At 38.0% G+C, this 15,719-nt stretch overlaps 1 protein-coding gene and 1 pseudogene across 1 annotated transcript in view; both read left to right on the top strand.

Moving 5' to 3' along the window:
• The first annotated feature begins 2,073 nt into the window (after positions 1 to 2,073).
• Positions 2,074 to 2,192, top strand: LOC111733186 (annotated as a pseudogene).
• A 12,381-nt stretch (positions 2,193 to 14,573) lies between these two features.
• Positions 14,574 to 15,719, top strand: part of UGCG (UDP-glucose ceramide glucosyltransferase) — a 12,638-nt gene continuing 11,492 nt past the window's right edge. Inside the window, exon 1 of the mRNA XM_023525168.1 lies at positions 14,574 to 14,734. The gene's annotated coding sequence lies outside the window, so the exon portion shown is untranslated. The remainder of the gene's footprint in view (positions 14,735 to 15,719) is intronic.

The raw sequence follows: 15,719 nt of genomic DNA, 5'->3' as shown, positions 1-15,719 counted from the left end.
TTTTTTTTTTTCATGTTAATAAGTGTATGATCTCTGCATCATTTTTAATAGATGCATGGCATTTTCATATATGACATACTAATATTTATTTGTTGGTTTTGATGGTATTTAGGTTGTTCCCAGTATTTCAAGATTACAGACAACACCGATGAATTCATTTGCATAAATTTTTGAGAGATGACCTCTTTAGTTTACATTTCTGAGTTATTATTCTGCAGGAAGTGGTGCACATTTTAAACTTTGATACATATTGCTCTATAGCAAACTTGTATCTGTTCATAGCCCTAGTAACCCTGTAAAAATAGTCCCCATTTTTTCCTTAATAAGTATCAGGCTTTTTACTGTTTGCTTTTGTTTTTGCTTTAATTACTAGTTCCATTGAGCACATTTATATGTTAATTACATCTAGTTGTAAGTTACATATTTATAATCCTTTGCCTGTGTTGTAATCTATTGCTGCATTGATCTTTTTGATATAAAGATTTTTTTTGTGATATAATTTTTCCCATTTGTTTTTTTAGTATTTTGAGTTTTCTTAGTTTCTTCTTTTTTTTCTTTCTTTACATTTTACTCTTTAATGTATTCAATATTTCGTTTTGTTTTATAATGAGATCTAAAGCCTTCATTTTAGCTTCATTTAAATATTTAGACACTTTTTCCAGGATCATTCGTTGAATGATTATTTAATTATTCTGCAGTTTTGAAATACTGTATTTATGATAGACTAAATTTTTCTGTGTAGTTGGGGGTTTTATTTCAAGGCTCCCAGTGCTCTTTCATCGATGTATTCTTATACCAGACATCGTCCACTGTTTTAATTAGAAGTTTTATTACCAGTGAGGCAAGCCCCTCATTATACATCTGCAAACTTTTTTGACTTTTTACACATTTTTACTTAAAGATGAACTTTTAGAATCTTGTTTTTAAACTGGAATTGTTAAACGCATGGCTCAATTTGGAGAAAATTGACTTCTTTCAGCATAGGACCATGAAATATTCGTTTTTGTCTATTTTATGTATACATAACGATGAGGTCACACTTCTTTAATTAAAATTAACACTGGTGATGTAGCCAAATACTCTAAGTAACCATCAAGGAGTGTTTAGACTTAAGACAGCTCCTGAATCGTTTTAAGTTATTTACTTTGTGCTGAACTGCAGTTTTCTTAAAATACTTCTAGTTTTTGAGAATAATACTAACATTTAGCTAAGTCGAAATACTGTAGAGAGACTATGTATTTATTTTCTAATACCCCACAGAGTTACTTTTTTTATTGACAGTAACAGGATCCTATAAAGTTATGTGGAAATAAAGAAAATGCAATTAGTTTATAACAGATTATAATGACTAGCTAAATAAAGGAATCTTATGAATACCTTTCTGAAATGGATAACTGAACATAAAGCAAATAATCAGCTTAATTGATGTATCAATTATTTTACCTTTTTCTTTTTGGTAAGTTCCTTCTGGTCTCACCTTCAAAATTATTTACATGTTTGATTTGCTTCCTTTCTTACTGAAGGAAAGATACTTCCAAAGTTAATTTGAGATATTTTTAAGCAGAGAACTAAGTTTTTTTCTCTCTCTTTCTACTCTTTAGTAAAATTGCAAATTTGATATCTCAACATTTTGACAAGCAAAGTTAAAGAACGTTGGCAACAACATTTTGGTTAAAATACTGTGCTGAGCATTCTGTATTTTATTGAAGAATATATTTTCTGAACATATGTTCTATGTCTTCTAAAATCCTCTTGAAATAAGGTAAAGTGTAAATAAGTTGAAGTAAACAGGTATCAGTACCCTCTTTCTTTGAAACTCGTGGAAATGGAGCCTGTTTTCAAAAACTCAGATGGCTCCATGTCTGGTTTTCAGATGCAGAATCTGTGGGCTCCTAATTGTTAAAAAAAAAAAATGTTTAAGTCATGCAAATATTGTAGTGAAATCGCTGAGACAAACTTAAAAAACATTAAAGAAAACAATTGGTTATATTTTAAAAAATGCACTGTGTAATGGTATGTAGTTAATTTAGATTCAATGCTCTGTCGTATTGTATCTTCTTAAAATGAGATGAAGTCTGTGGCCATGCTACCCTGAACAAGCCCGATCCCGTGTGATCTCAGAAGCTAAGCAGGGTCGGGCCTTGTTAGTACTTGGATGGGAGACCACCTAGGAAGACTAGGTGCTGTAGGCCTAAAAAATAAGGGATTGTAAGCTGACAAGGTCCTTGCAATCTGTGAGGTCAACCAAGGGTTACTTCACCTAAAAAATAAATAAATAAATGAGGTCAAGAGCTGAGTATTGGCCTCTATTTAAAAATGGAGCTGAATATGATTAATCCAATGAACAATTCTTATTCCATGAAATTATTTGTTCTGATATCACAAATGTCTTATAATTGCTATAAGCCTGGAATATTTTTTAAATGAGGTAATTTATAAACTAGATTATTTTCAATATTTTGAAACTATATTCGTTGGTGTCTCTACATGCTGCTTTGCTCCTTTCCAATTTTAGTATATGTGCAGCCTAAGTGAGCACACCTTTCCAATTTTAATATTGAACTGATGCTTAGTCATTTCATTACACATTTTCGATGGTAGACATTTGTAAGATTTCTGCCTATAATGTTAAAGGTAATATTCAGATTAGAGCATTTGAAATTCAAGGCTCTTATTCCCAAGATTTCTATTTCCTAAAAATAACTAATAATTATGGCCTCAGTAGGCAGAGTTGGTTAAGAGATCTTTCTGAGTTTTTCTTTTTTGAGAACTAGTGTGGTTTGATAGCGGAGGGCTGCAGTGACATCATATCAGAGCCTGGAACCAGTTGTTTTCTTCCTGTTTTTAGCCTATAAGAGCCGTATTGCTGGATGATAAGGGAATCTAAACATGACACCTTGCCTTTTTCTCCTCCATCTCCATTCTTTTTCTTCTCTTTCTCTTCCCCATTCCTCTCCTCTTCAGATTATCACAATTTCCCCTTCTGTACATAATGTCCTAATGTTTAGTATTAGGCTTTATCTTTTCTGTTCATTGACTCGGGGTGCCAGGCCTGTAAATATTAACTACTCTCTTGTAAACCAGAGATCCTTTTCCTGGAGATTTTTTTTTTTCAAGTTAATTCTGCTTTTTCTGACTTTTCTAGTATAACAATTTTTATACCTGCTGCATAGCTTTTGAATGGAATTTAAACACTCGTAATATGAACATAACTGATACACTACCTGTCAGAAATTAATTATAAATTTTGAATATCATTTTTAGATAGCATGGTTTTTGCCTTAAATTCATTAATACATTGGTGTTCTGAGCCTTAGTGGAATGTAAATTGAGAGCTTCTTGTCTTTCTTTAGTTCTGAGGATGCACTTGGACTTTGGTCAAATGTTGATCAGTGCAGGTCGTTGCTGCCAGGACCACCTTTTGGTGCATGAATGGGGCCAATTGAGCCCCTTTAACCTGAGCCTGAGAAGATACTGAATTGGATTATAATGTGATAGCCTTAAAAAGCAAAATGAAAATTGTAATTCAGTGTTAATATTCAGTGACGGTTGTAGATTCATCATCCCTTTCCTTTTTCAACATCATTTCCTATACTTTATCTCTACCCGAGATTATTGAAACTATCTCTTCTCACTGGTATCTTTGTCTACAGCCTTATCCTGCTGGAGCTCTAATCTTAAATCATGTGCTTAAAATCTTACCATGGTTCCCCATTGCCTTCAGGGTAAAATTCAAACTCTCTAACAACATCCGTATAGTTCTTCAAGAGCCATCCCTTGTACCTGCATCTTCAGCAACATTGAATTACTGGCATTCCTTTGACTATGCAGTGTACTTTCTTTAGAATTCTCTTTCCTTTCTTTTTTTCTTTTCCCTCCCTCTCCTACTCTCCTTCCCTTCCCTCCTTTTTGTTTAACTCCGACTCCATCAAGTAATTTTAGACTTTAGCTCCTTACTGGGGTAGGCATCCCCTCTTATGTCCTTTCATAGTACCTTGATTTTACCCATCTAAATTGTAAATGTGTGTTCAGTTTTCACTTTTTCCAATTAGGTTGTAAGCTTTTGAGAGTAGGGATGTTGTCTTATTTACCGTTGGTCTCCAATGTCTACTAGATACGCAATTATTATTTGTCGAATAAATGATCTTTGAATTTTTTCCAGTAGTAATGGTGGATTTTTGCTCATTCATTAATTCAGTATCATTTGGCAATTGTGATTTGAGGTAGATGGCCAGAATTTGGGATGCTTTCAAGAGCTGTGGACTTTAATGAACTTTGTGGGACCAAAGGTAACCTTTTTTTCTCACTATTTCTAATTGCTGGTTAAAATAGCAGCTCTATCAATATCATGTTTACCTACAAATGTGACTCTCTCTCCCCCAACGTTTTCCAGAGGGAATGCCTGTCTTGCTATTCATAATCTTTACACTTGGATCTGTGCTTTGAGGAATGCAGAGTCCCATGCTATCTTCAGTTAGTTGACGTGCAAATCATAACAAGTTCCCTCAACTTTTTCTCCATCCACAGAATTTAATTTTATTCACAAAATAGTTTAATTTAAACATTACGTTCAGCTTTGGGGAATTGTGTAGAAGAGAATTAGGATAGTCCCATTAGTTTCCTTTTGATTTGAAAAGAGTGGATTTTGACTTTATGGTACATTTGAGGGTCTCTTGTATTTTTTGTGCATTATCTACTAAGACCATATCATCTGGGTGCCTTTCTTAATTGCTAGTAGCAAAATGCCACACTCTATTTTCCATTCACCAGGTCTAACTATTATCACCTAAGAGTTGGTGAGTTGAGGTGTTTTTTTTGGGGAAAGGAGCAAAATTAGTAAAGATCTATTTGTTTTCTATGGTGATGGAATCTTTTGTATTGTGTAGTATATAATTCTGTTGTCCAGTGGATATAGTTTGTGTTTTCCAATAAATTTAACTCACTGTTGGTTATTGTGTGCTCTCTGGGGCATCTTGTGTGTGCAGGTGCTTTGTATTGCTGATGAATCCCCTCTTGATGAAATACCATTTTTGAAAAGATAAGTACTGTATCAAAATAACATGACACACAGTGATCATAAACACAGTTACAGTCTCCGAGGGCACAGTTATAAGTAACAAATGAAGCCTTTAATCATTGGAAATTGTTGGCATGGACTATAGGAAGTAGGGGACCTGCTGATATAGCAGTCAGCCTCCTTTTACATGAAATATTAACAAGCTTGGTAGCATGCAGCAGAGAGAAATTCCTGGAGTCAGATAAATTGCTTCAACTGAATCACACAGAAGAAACATAAAGACAGCACAATCTGGGGCTGTTAGCAAGGTGAACTTTGCCCTCAAGGAATCCATATTCTCCCTCAGAAGCCGGGAGGGAGATTCTTGTTTCTCACTTCTAGGAGGAGCAGCATGGTATTAGGTTGCTGCTCCTCTGACTAAATGGGAAGAGCACAGCCCGTCCTCTCTCTAAGAAGTTTCCCTTCATACCAGGCTTCCCTCCTGCTCAAAACTCAATTAGAATACATTTTAAAATGGTACAAGCCATTAAACTGAGTGAGTGAGTTTGGGGCGGAACAGAGAAGGATAAAGCAATAAGCTGAAATGATGAAGAAGACTAAGAATTTTAGAGATTGAGATGTTAGACAATAAAAAATCAGCTAGGAAAAATAAGACCACCCCATCAGTTCAAAAGTTGAAAACCCTTATGCAGAGAGGCAATTAGGATTCATCAAGCCGAAGCAGCTCTGAAGCCCAGCAGAAGCCCTGGATATTTCTTACCATCACTTGGAGGTCTTTGAAATGTTCCCCAAATAGATGTTCCTCAAGGTCACAACAGAAGACGGGACCCTCAAGGCCTCTCTCTTTTGCCTGTGATTCATCCCTTGTGACCTTTTGGACTTGCTGCTCTGAGAAGGCACCCCGGATGCAGTCCTGTTCCCCATCCCTGCTGCTGGCAGGGACGGCCCTGCAGCAGCATGCTGTGATCACCTCCCCCTCCCTGTGCATGGGGGTGACATGCCTTAATTATATGGATGGGATTTGTGTTTTCCCACAGAGTGACTCTAGCTCCTAATTTAAAGTTTAATTTAGAAATAATTTCCCAGGAAAAGGACACATTGAAATTTGACTGTGTTTTCTATCTTCCTGAAATTGCTCACTTACATTTTGGGATCATTTTATTCTTTAAAAATGAAACAAATCAAAACCATCGACTAGCCATATAGGAGGTCCGTTCCTTTTATACTCAGAGTGTTCCTGAAAATGTAACAAAATCAAATTTCTGAAGATCAAATGGAGGTACATGTTAGGTGGGCAGATTCTATTCCAAGAGAACTAACAATATTAAAATTCCAAATTATGGCTCTGCTGGTCCTGATGCCTGAGACGTGCTGCCGTTGATTGAGAGCTCCAAGTGTTGGAGTTGTGGGGCAGGGCCCCTCTGGCAAGAGTGGCCTGGGAAGGCCACCTTGTCATATTTGCTCTGGGGACTGTGCTGGGTGTGGTGATTCAATGGTCAACAAAACAGAATAAAGTCTTTCCTAGAGTTCCTCAAAACACCTTCATTCCAGAATGTAGTATTGTTTGGATTACATAGTAACCAGTAGTTACTTTGTACATTGCATCTATTACTTTGTACATTGACCTGTGGAAATTATTTTACCTTTGTCTCTCAGCTGAGGGTGGCAACCTTTCACTCCAGCTGGGCCAAGTGGCTACAGAATCTAACATTTTGAATCAGGCTCTGAAGATAGAGGAATTAAGAGAAGCCAGGATTATGTGGTGGCTTTGCCCAACTGAGAACTCATCTCATAGTTTAAAAGGGGAGCTCAACTAAAAAACAGTAACAGGTCATTTTCGGCGGATGATAATTTGTGGTATTTAATGTTCCTCATGGTCATACTTGCATTGTTTTTACATTTTGGATGATGTCCGTAAAATTGGTTCCTAAATATTGGGTGTGATTTTAACTTTGAAAATAATTTTATCCTAAATATTGGATATAATTTAAACTTTGTATTAAATGTTTTATATCATGTTTTGACCATTTTTACTGTGATTTGGGGCTTTTGATGATTCTCCTTTTCCTCTTTAGATTTTTCTTAATACATGAGAGTTGGTTCTTTTTTTGTGAAAAACCAACATGATGACCTAATATTGAAATATGTATGAATCTTTAAATGTATGGATTTCTAGTTCTTCCATTTTGGCGTATGGGTGTCGTCAGTGTTCAACATCTCTAAATCTCTTATCAGAACTATGGTAATTCAGAGAAGTTATATTTGGTGGGAAAAGTCCTTAAAATTAGCTGAGTTTTTAAAATTGCCAATAATAGCTATTATTGAATGTTTATTTTGTGGCTGAATGTCATCTATTTCTCACAACTACTTCATAATGTAGGTACTATTATTCACACTTAAAAAAAAAAAAGAAAAACATTAGATAAAGAAGTAACTTGGCTAAGGATAACACAGCTGTGAAGCTGATATAGAAATCCAGACAGTCTACCTCCGGCCCAGGCTCTTAAACCAGCATGCTATATATACTGCCAACGACAACCTCAAAATAATCCCAGAAGTAATCCATTGGAATAGGGTATCTGTATGGGAATTTCTCCAGTTGCTGTGAATCTTAAATTACTGATCATTGGCAACATTTAGATTTCTGTGGAGAGAGCCTTGCTTGTTCTCTTCCGCATCCTCACGCCACTTGTATAGATATAGCTCCTTCACAGGCTTCTGGTTTTCAAGCCATCCCATCCATAACTGCTGATCTTTCTAAGAGTTTCCACCTCATTCCTCTTCTTACAGTAATCTAGTCTTCTTAGGCCCAATATTTGCAACTTTGACTGTACTTTGGAATCACTGAGAGGGATTTTTCTAAAAAGACGGCTGCCTGGGTCTCAGCCCTGGAGATTTCGATTTAAGTGGTCTGGGCATCAGGATTTTTTTTTTTTTTTTTAACTCCTCAAGTGATTTTCATGTGCAGTCAAAGTTGAGAACAACTTCCCTGTGGTATTTATCCACAGTTGTGACCTCTACTTTCTACCTCTTGGCTCCATTTCTCCATCTAACCCAGAACTCACAGTTCATCACTTCATTATCTTGCCCCTGGCCTTCCCTCATATCAGTCTGCCCTGTTATCCTGAACCCATCATAATTTATAGCTTCTCAACTTTCAAAGTCCTGTAGAGGGTCATCACACAGCCATGTGGATTAGTACTGCTACACATTCATGGTCTCAGATCTCAGCTAAGCCCACAGTGCTATCTGGCAGTACTTTGTTTCTAAATTTAGCTCTGTCACCCATTACTGGCAGACCCTCACCATTCTACCCTCATGATTGTCAGATTACTGTAATTCCTACTTTACACGGTGGATCCTAACATGTCATTAATTACTTTTTATTTTCTTTTTCTTTACCCTTTCACAAGTTTTTTCTCCTTACCATGTATACTCAAGTATTAAAAGTAAAAAATAATTAAAAATTAAACTGAAAAGCCCTTCTCCATCTAGTCAGTCTTCGGCCCTTTTACTCACCGTCAGGTTTCAGGAAAAGCTAGTGTTTGTTTATTCACTGTTATCACATCTCACCTCCCATTCATGTACCTTTTAACCTTTTTTTAAAATCTATATACCCCTACCCAGAGTGCTCTGAGGTCACCAAGGACACAGACCAGTGGATATTTCAGACTAGTGGACATCTCAGTTCTTGTGTTGACCTCTTCACAACGTTCATTGTCATTCTTTCTTGAACCCTTTCAAAAAGAAAACAGCCTAGCCAAATAAACCCTTCTGTGACTTTACTTTCTTCCTGGCTGTCTTTCTACTTCTCTGTCACTCACTCACTCTTAGTGTCCCTTCATGCATTACTGGTTCTGTGATATTAGTTATATTGATTTGTGGCCACCTGCTGATGGCATGTTCTACATGGGAGAGATTATGTATTTATCAAACTGTGGATGGCTCCCGTATATTTATCTCTAGACTAACCATACCTTCTAAGCTCTATATATCTAACTATTTATTTACTCTTCATTTACTCAGCATTTTTTAAAAAATTAGGAACATATTATGTACCATTGTTTTGCTTGGCCTTGGGAAATTATAGTCTACTGTAGTGTGTCTTCAAGTGTGATTCACTGCACCAGAATCATTTTGAGATGTTTATAAAAATACACATTCATAGGACGTTACATGTACTAAATGTTGAAAAACAGTAGTGTCCACTTGTAGTCTTAAGAGTAACTTTAAAATTAGTGTGTTCGAAACAGTGCTCATCGCTCTCTCCCATCTCTTGGGCCCAGATTTTATGAATGACACCACTGGTTTCCTACACCCGAGCCTGGGAGTCATCCATGTGCACTTCTCATTCTCCACCTTCCTCATTGCTCACCGGCCAAGCCCCATGAATTCTGAATTCTTACTTTCTCTCTTCATTTCCTTCGCTACTTTCTGCTCTTTATTTGTGCACCTGTCTTTTTCTTTTGGGCTTTTATAATATTTTCCTTCGCCTTCCATCTCCCTTGCTTCTACTTTATTTTCTTAACTTCTGTAAATACAGAAATGATCATTGTTCCTTCCTTATGGTATTTCATGGTTATCTCTTGCCTGTGGGATGAACTACAGCCTTTTCAGCCTTGTCAGTGAAGTCGAGGAAGGGTTTATAGCCCAGGAGAGTCTTAAAGCAGTGCTTCTCAAGCTCGAACGTGCCTATGAATCACCTGGAGATCTTGTTAAAAACACAGATTCTGAATTTCTAGCAAGCTTTCAGCTGATGTTAATGCTCCTGGTCAGTGGACCAGACTTGGAGTATGAAATTCTTAAAGGACCACCTCTCAGGAGAAGTTAGAGTCTTCAATTTCTTCACTCACAAAGTGGTCTAAACATAGTTTTATTATAGTCTGTATCACAGTGCATTTACAGAGACTTGTACAGAAGTTGTTGCTGAACCAGAGGTGGCCTGTGCACATGTGAGAATCACTTCTCCTAGTCTAAACACATAGAAATGCTCTAATGGTTACACACACACACAGATAGACACACACACACACGGGGGGTGGGGGGCGCTAAAAATAAGAAAGGAAGATCTCCAGGTCCCAGAAATGAAGAGGGAGTGCAAAGTTAGGCTTATCTACTGTCAATCCCGGTGACAGTTCTTGGTGGTTTTCTAATTATCGACACCCCCTCCCCCCCATACACACACATCATTGGTTATATTGTCCTGGTTCTTTGCCTGCCTGGTAAATTTTTATTAGGTGCCAGACATTCTCCATTTTCTTTTGCTGGGTGCTGGATATTTTTATATTTCTGGACTGTCAACTCCGTCTCTTCAATTCAGGAGAGATCCTCCTGGGTTCTGCCTGGGTTTCTCTTCCCTATGCCATGGCCTGGAAGTTGTCTCAAAGCAGTAACCTGGGGCAGTTGAAGGGCTCAACTTATTTCTTTTCCGAGTCCCAGGAATCAGTGTACCTCTTTACCTGATGTCCAATATCTTAAAAAACATCATTTCCTATATTTTGTATGATTTTTTTTTTTTATTCTGGTGATATTGGTTAATGAAATCCAGTAACTTTTGGGCATACAATTCAACAGTAAGGCATAAGTTTTGGGCATACAATTCAACAGTAAGGCATATATGTGTGTATGATTTTTTTAAAATCGTTTCAGATGTGAGAGTAAATCCAGTCTCTGTCTCTTCATCTTGTCCAAAAGTTGCAGTCCTGTGGGAGGGGAGGAGGGACGCCAGGGTTTTTTTTGATACTTACATAAGGACAGAGACAAGACTGCACACTCTTTGTAGTGGCCAAACCCTGGAAACGACCCAAATGTCTATCAACAGAAAGTAGATAAAGTGTGGTCTGTTAATACAAGGAATACTCTGCTGTAATGAGAGTAAATGAACTATAACTCAGTGTAACCACCAAGGTGAATCTCACAAACATGATGTGAAGTAAAAGAAACCGGGCCCGAAGGAGTACGTCCTATAGGATTCCATTTAGATACAATTTTAAAGCTGGCAAAATTAGCCTGTGGTGTTAGAAGTCAGGGTGGTGGTTACCCTTGAGGGGAGTAGATGGAAGAAGGGGACATGAAGGGGTCCTTGGGTTCTGGTGACACTCTTGTTTCTTCATCTGGGTACTGGTTACATGGATGTTTCATTTTTGAGAAAATTCGTTGAGCTCTATACTTATATGTAACTTTACTATATGTATGTAATGCATCCGGTATTAAAGGTGCTCTCCCGGTCCCCTTTCCCCCAAAAGGTCAGGGCCATAAGCCAAACGCTTGATAGGAAGTTTGAACTGGATTCCCAGTATAGAACCTGAAACTGAGAAACTTCTATACCCAGGATCCTGGAAGAAAGCAAAACACATGGTCTAGGCTACGGGTAGAAATGGGCACCCACCAGGAATCCTGTGCAACATGTGGGTGCAGTCAGCTCAAGTTCACGCCATCTAGGTAATGCAGAAACCATGGCTTGAAACCACCGTGTTAGGACCCTGTCAGAGCCACTCATAAAACCAGGCCACTTGGAGGATTCTACCACTGAGGCCACTTTTGAGCTACCAGTGAGGGGTTCTGTGATCAGTTCTCTTCACCATAAACCTGGAGAGGGCGTCATTGTTGTTGGCGAGTCACAGAGTCTTTGATAAAGTACTGCATTCTTGGTGTGAAAAGCTCTTCAAAGCATAGGGAGGCATCGCCGTATTAGCATTTAAAGTAAAACGTCTTAATAAAGAGGTGGAAGAAGGGAGAAATAAGATCAGCACCTGACTATTTAGCACTGTTTAAATTATCCTTGTTTTTAATCTAAAGCCTTGCCAAATGCAGTGTGTCTGTGAGCCGGGTTTCTCTGAGATTGGTCATCGCCTCACGTGCATGTTTCGATAGAGTTTAATAGCACGTAGTGATCACGCAACAAGACCAAGAAATAAAAATTTCTGGGATTTTAGGCCTTTTATTCTGTCCTCCATGTCTCAGACTCTTTCATGATTTCAGTGTCTTTGCCTCTCCTCCTCTTTGTGCTGCATTCTGGATAATTTCTTCAAATCTGGTTCCAGTTCTCCAGTTCTCTCTTAAAAACTGTGTATACACAACCTTTTGTTTTACCTGTCTGTTGAGTTCCTAATATCAGTGATCATAATTTTCATTTCTAGACATTGTGTTGTTCTTTTCATATATTTGTGGTCACATATGATGGTCTCTGTCATTCTATCTCTTGGGATTTGTTCAACCAACACAGGTAGTTTGCTTTCTGGGTTCCAAACGCATGTGATTAGGTGTTCTCCAGAGAGAATTTTTCCTTTTATTTCCTTTACTCGTGATGAATCCAAGATAGGCAGCATCCCCATCTTCCCTCTGTGGGCCAGGATTTCCTACTTTGCCCTTCAGCGATTCCATATTTATAAAAGGTTCTATGAACAGATTTTCTATGATTCTTGTCTCAGGTTTGTCACCATCTCTAGGTCATCAGGGCCGACAGATGGCCCCAGGGCAAGCAGTGTCTCCAGCACTCACTCACTCAGAGATTTCTCCTCATTTCTGTCCTGGGAGGCTTTCGTTTATTTTCCTAACAGTTCAATTGTGTATTTAAAAACATGCTTTTAGTGCACTTATATTAAAAAGGAGGGGATAAACTTATAAACATTATGTAAGGATTTCTATACATGTATGTATATGTTTTGGTTTGTATACATGCATTTTAAAAAATCTCTAGAAGAGTAGATAAGACTCTAATCATGCTGGGGAGGTGGTGATAGGAATGAGGCGGAATGGGGGACAGGGAGACAATATATTAATGAACATCTTAATATATTTTATGATGTGAATCATGTGGTTATATTACCTGTTCAATCAAGTATATAATCTTGAAGTACTGTACTCGGTGGGTTTCTCTAGACATCTAGTCTGCTCTTTTGTTAGAAATGGAATAGTGGTCATTTTTGTGGTTATATGAATTTTAGATCGTGGTTTAATCTCTGTCCAGCCTTCTAGATAAACTCTGTAGATCAGTGTATTCCAACCTATCTGTGACAAAGGATCAGTCCTTTAAAATTTTCCAATCCATCATGGACTAATACTGTGGTAAACTACAATAAAAATAAATTACTGGTCATGCGCCCAGATATCGTGGCAATATTAAATGGCTATTAAAACTTCGCAGCATTTTCTCTCGGTTTCTTCTCATCACTGACAAGTATAAAGCAGCTCGTGGACTGGACCACACTGAGCAGCACTGCTGTAGATGGTGCTCCGTTGTTTTCTGGCTTTTGGCATGTTGATTGGAAATTGATACACTGTCTTTTAAATTTCTTGTTGGTTTAAAATTGTTTTCTATTGTGGGTAACCTGTTTTCTTTCTATAAAGATGTTTGTACAGCCTTACCTGAAACATTGTTTACTGCTCTGCCTTAATTAGCTAGGAGTGAGCCTGTGGCTGACTGCTCTGGGTGATAGTACTGGTGTACTTCAGAAGTCATTCATAGATTAATAGTGTATTGATGCTGGTGTTTTCTTCATCTTCTAGAAGGTCTCATTGGTTGGTTTTCATGCTGCTAAGTCAGGACTGTCATCTGGCTGCCAGCAATGGTAAGATGCCATTGAGTTCAGATGTGTTGAAATGTGAAAGAACTTGTGTCTTAAGATATCTTGCAGATGTCCCATGTTTGTTCTGGCCTCTTTTGAGTGCTTGGAGATGCTTACGAGAAGGGGGAAGGAAGCCTTTGGTGATTTCCTTTAGAAACTTCACTACTCTGCTGAAGGCATCTCATCTCTTTATGGTGTCAGCAGCCTGAGATTAACTGGGTTACATTGTCTCTTCCCTCACTGGCATGACTTCCCTCTTAAGCCCTGTGCGTGCAGCACTCTTGGTGTGGACCAGCACTGAGAACCTTGGCAAACTTATCTGTGAGTTGCTGGCACTGGTATATTTTCCAGTGTCATTCATAGACAATTTTCTCATCATTGAGATTTCTTTTTTCTCACGTTCAGCTTCCCCCTGTTCCACCCCTGCCATTTGGAACTTGTGAATAGTGGGAGTTTACTAGTTATCCCATTTTCTTGCTTGCCATGCACGAGGCTTCGTACTTCTTTCAGTTATGTGTTATCTGGGCCGTTTGTAAAGGAAATTTCTCAAATTTTTCTGGTTATTCTTCTGTATTTTTCTAGTGCAGATAGGGATTTCCCCCCGCTTCCTCCACCGTTTTTATAGTTCTTTGGCCAGTTTGATGGCAGTGTGGGAGGAAGGATAGTTAATGTGTGGGCTCTAATGCTGTCTTTCATTTTTTCACCAGGTATTTATTGAATGTCTTGCTCTATGCCCAGCATAGTTCTAGGCACCGAGAGTACAGCAGTAGTCAATAGTCTTTAGTCTGGCCTTCACTGGACTATTCCTTCTGCTTATTCCGGTTTTCCTAAACTTGAACCTTACTAGGTTCTGCTTTTCTTCGTTTTCAGATCCCCTTTAGAAAGATATCAATTAAGAAATATTTTAACTTCCACCTTAGCAATTTATTGACAACTCTGTACATACTATACATAGATTTGGCACTAATATGTTCTCCAGAAATAACGTATATATCTTTTGCTTTTTAGCCGATTACACCTCAACAAGAAGGCAACGGACAAACAGCCATATAGCAAGCTCCCAGGTGTGTCTCTTCTGAAACCACTGAAAGGGGTGGACCCTAACCTCATCAACAACTTGGAAACATTCTTTGAGTTGGATTATCCCAAAGTGAGTACCGTGTTGTCCTCCTCAGAAATGGGCTAGACTATGTTTTTGTTTTTGTGTTTTCCCCCTCATTATGTCAGCCTCATAAAATGTATGTTGTAGTAGCAGTAGTCACAGAAATGGAGTTGAAGAAGGGGTGTAAATTCCTTTTCTAACCGCTTCTGTGTCCGTCTGAATTAGAAGTCTCTGAATAAACCTCCTGGAACTCAGACAGTATTAAGTGCCTGGTGGTTTGAATATAAAAATCTTATTCCACAAGAGTCGCATGTGAACAGTAGAAGAGGAGTCGGTGAGAGTGAAAAAGCAGAGCTCAGTGTCCCGAACTGGGGTGCAGGACAGCTAGAACTCAGTGGAATGCCCCTGAGAACCCGGCTTTGTGCCAGGAATGTTAGTGGTAAGGTAGGGCTTTGTCCGACGTAATTTTTAATTTCTTTGTTTTTCTGGGTTTTACTACATAATTGTATTGCTCACCTCATTTATTTACATAATTTGTAGATCTATAAACTCAGTGTACTTTCTTCATTGGAGAACTTCTAGTTTCCTGAGTTGAGAGTATTCTTTTTATCTCTTCCCTTTAGTTTCTTAGGAGAACTTAATAGTTCTTGATGTTAGTAGTTTACTGTTGCTTTTTAAATTGCCTGTTTGAGACAGTGCTTTTGAAAGGGCGTTCTGGTGGAGGTAGATACTTCTAAGAAGGTTGTGTCTTTAAATTTCTACCTGCTTGATTTTCAGTCTTGCTTAGTTTTTCTTCTGTTGTCTCTATTCACTTGTCTCAATTTTTACCCTTATTGCCTCATTTTTTTAATAGTTTTTGCCACTTGGAGACTCTTTCTCTCTGATTTCTTTAGGACAGTGTTGCCCAAGTAGTTAGAAGGAAGGTGAGATATACACACCACACGTCTCATGATGAACAGTTTTCATGGTCTTTTTTCTTTTAGCCTTTATTTTTCTCAGTAGCACCAGTGAAAGGAATAGCGAAGACAGATGT

This window comes from Pteropus vampyrus, unplaced genomic scaffold (genome assembly GCF_000151845.1).
Source record: "Pteropus vampyrus isolate Shadow unplaced genomic scaffold, Pvam_2.0 Scaffold535, whole genome shotgun sequence".
NCBI lineage: Eukaryota > Metazoa > Chordata > Mammalia > Chiroptera > Pteropodidae > Pteropus > Pteropus vampyrus.
This window is presented reverse-complemented; position numbering and strand designations above follow the sequence as displayed.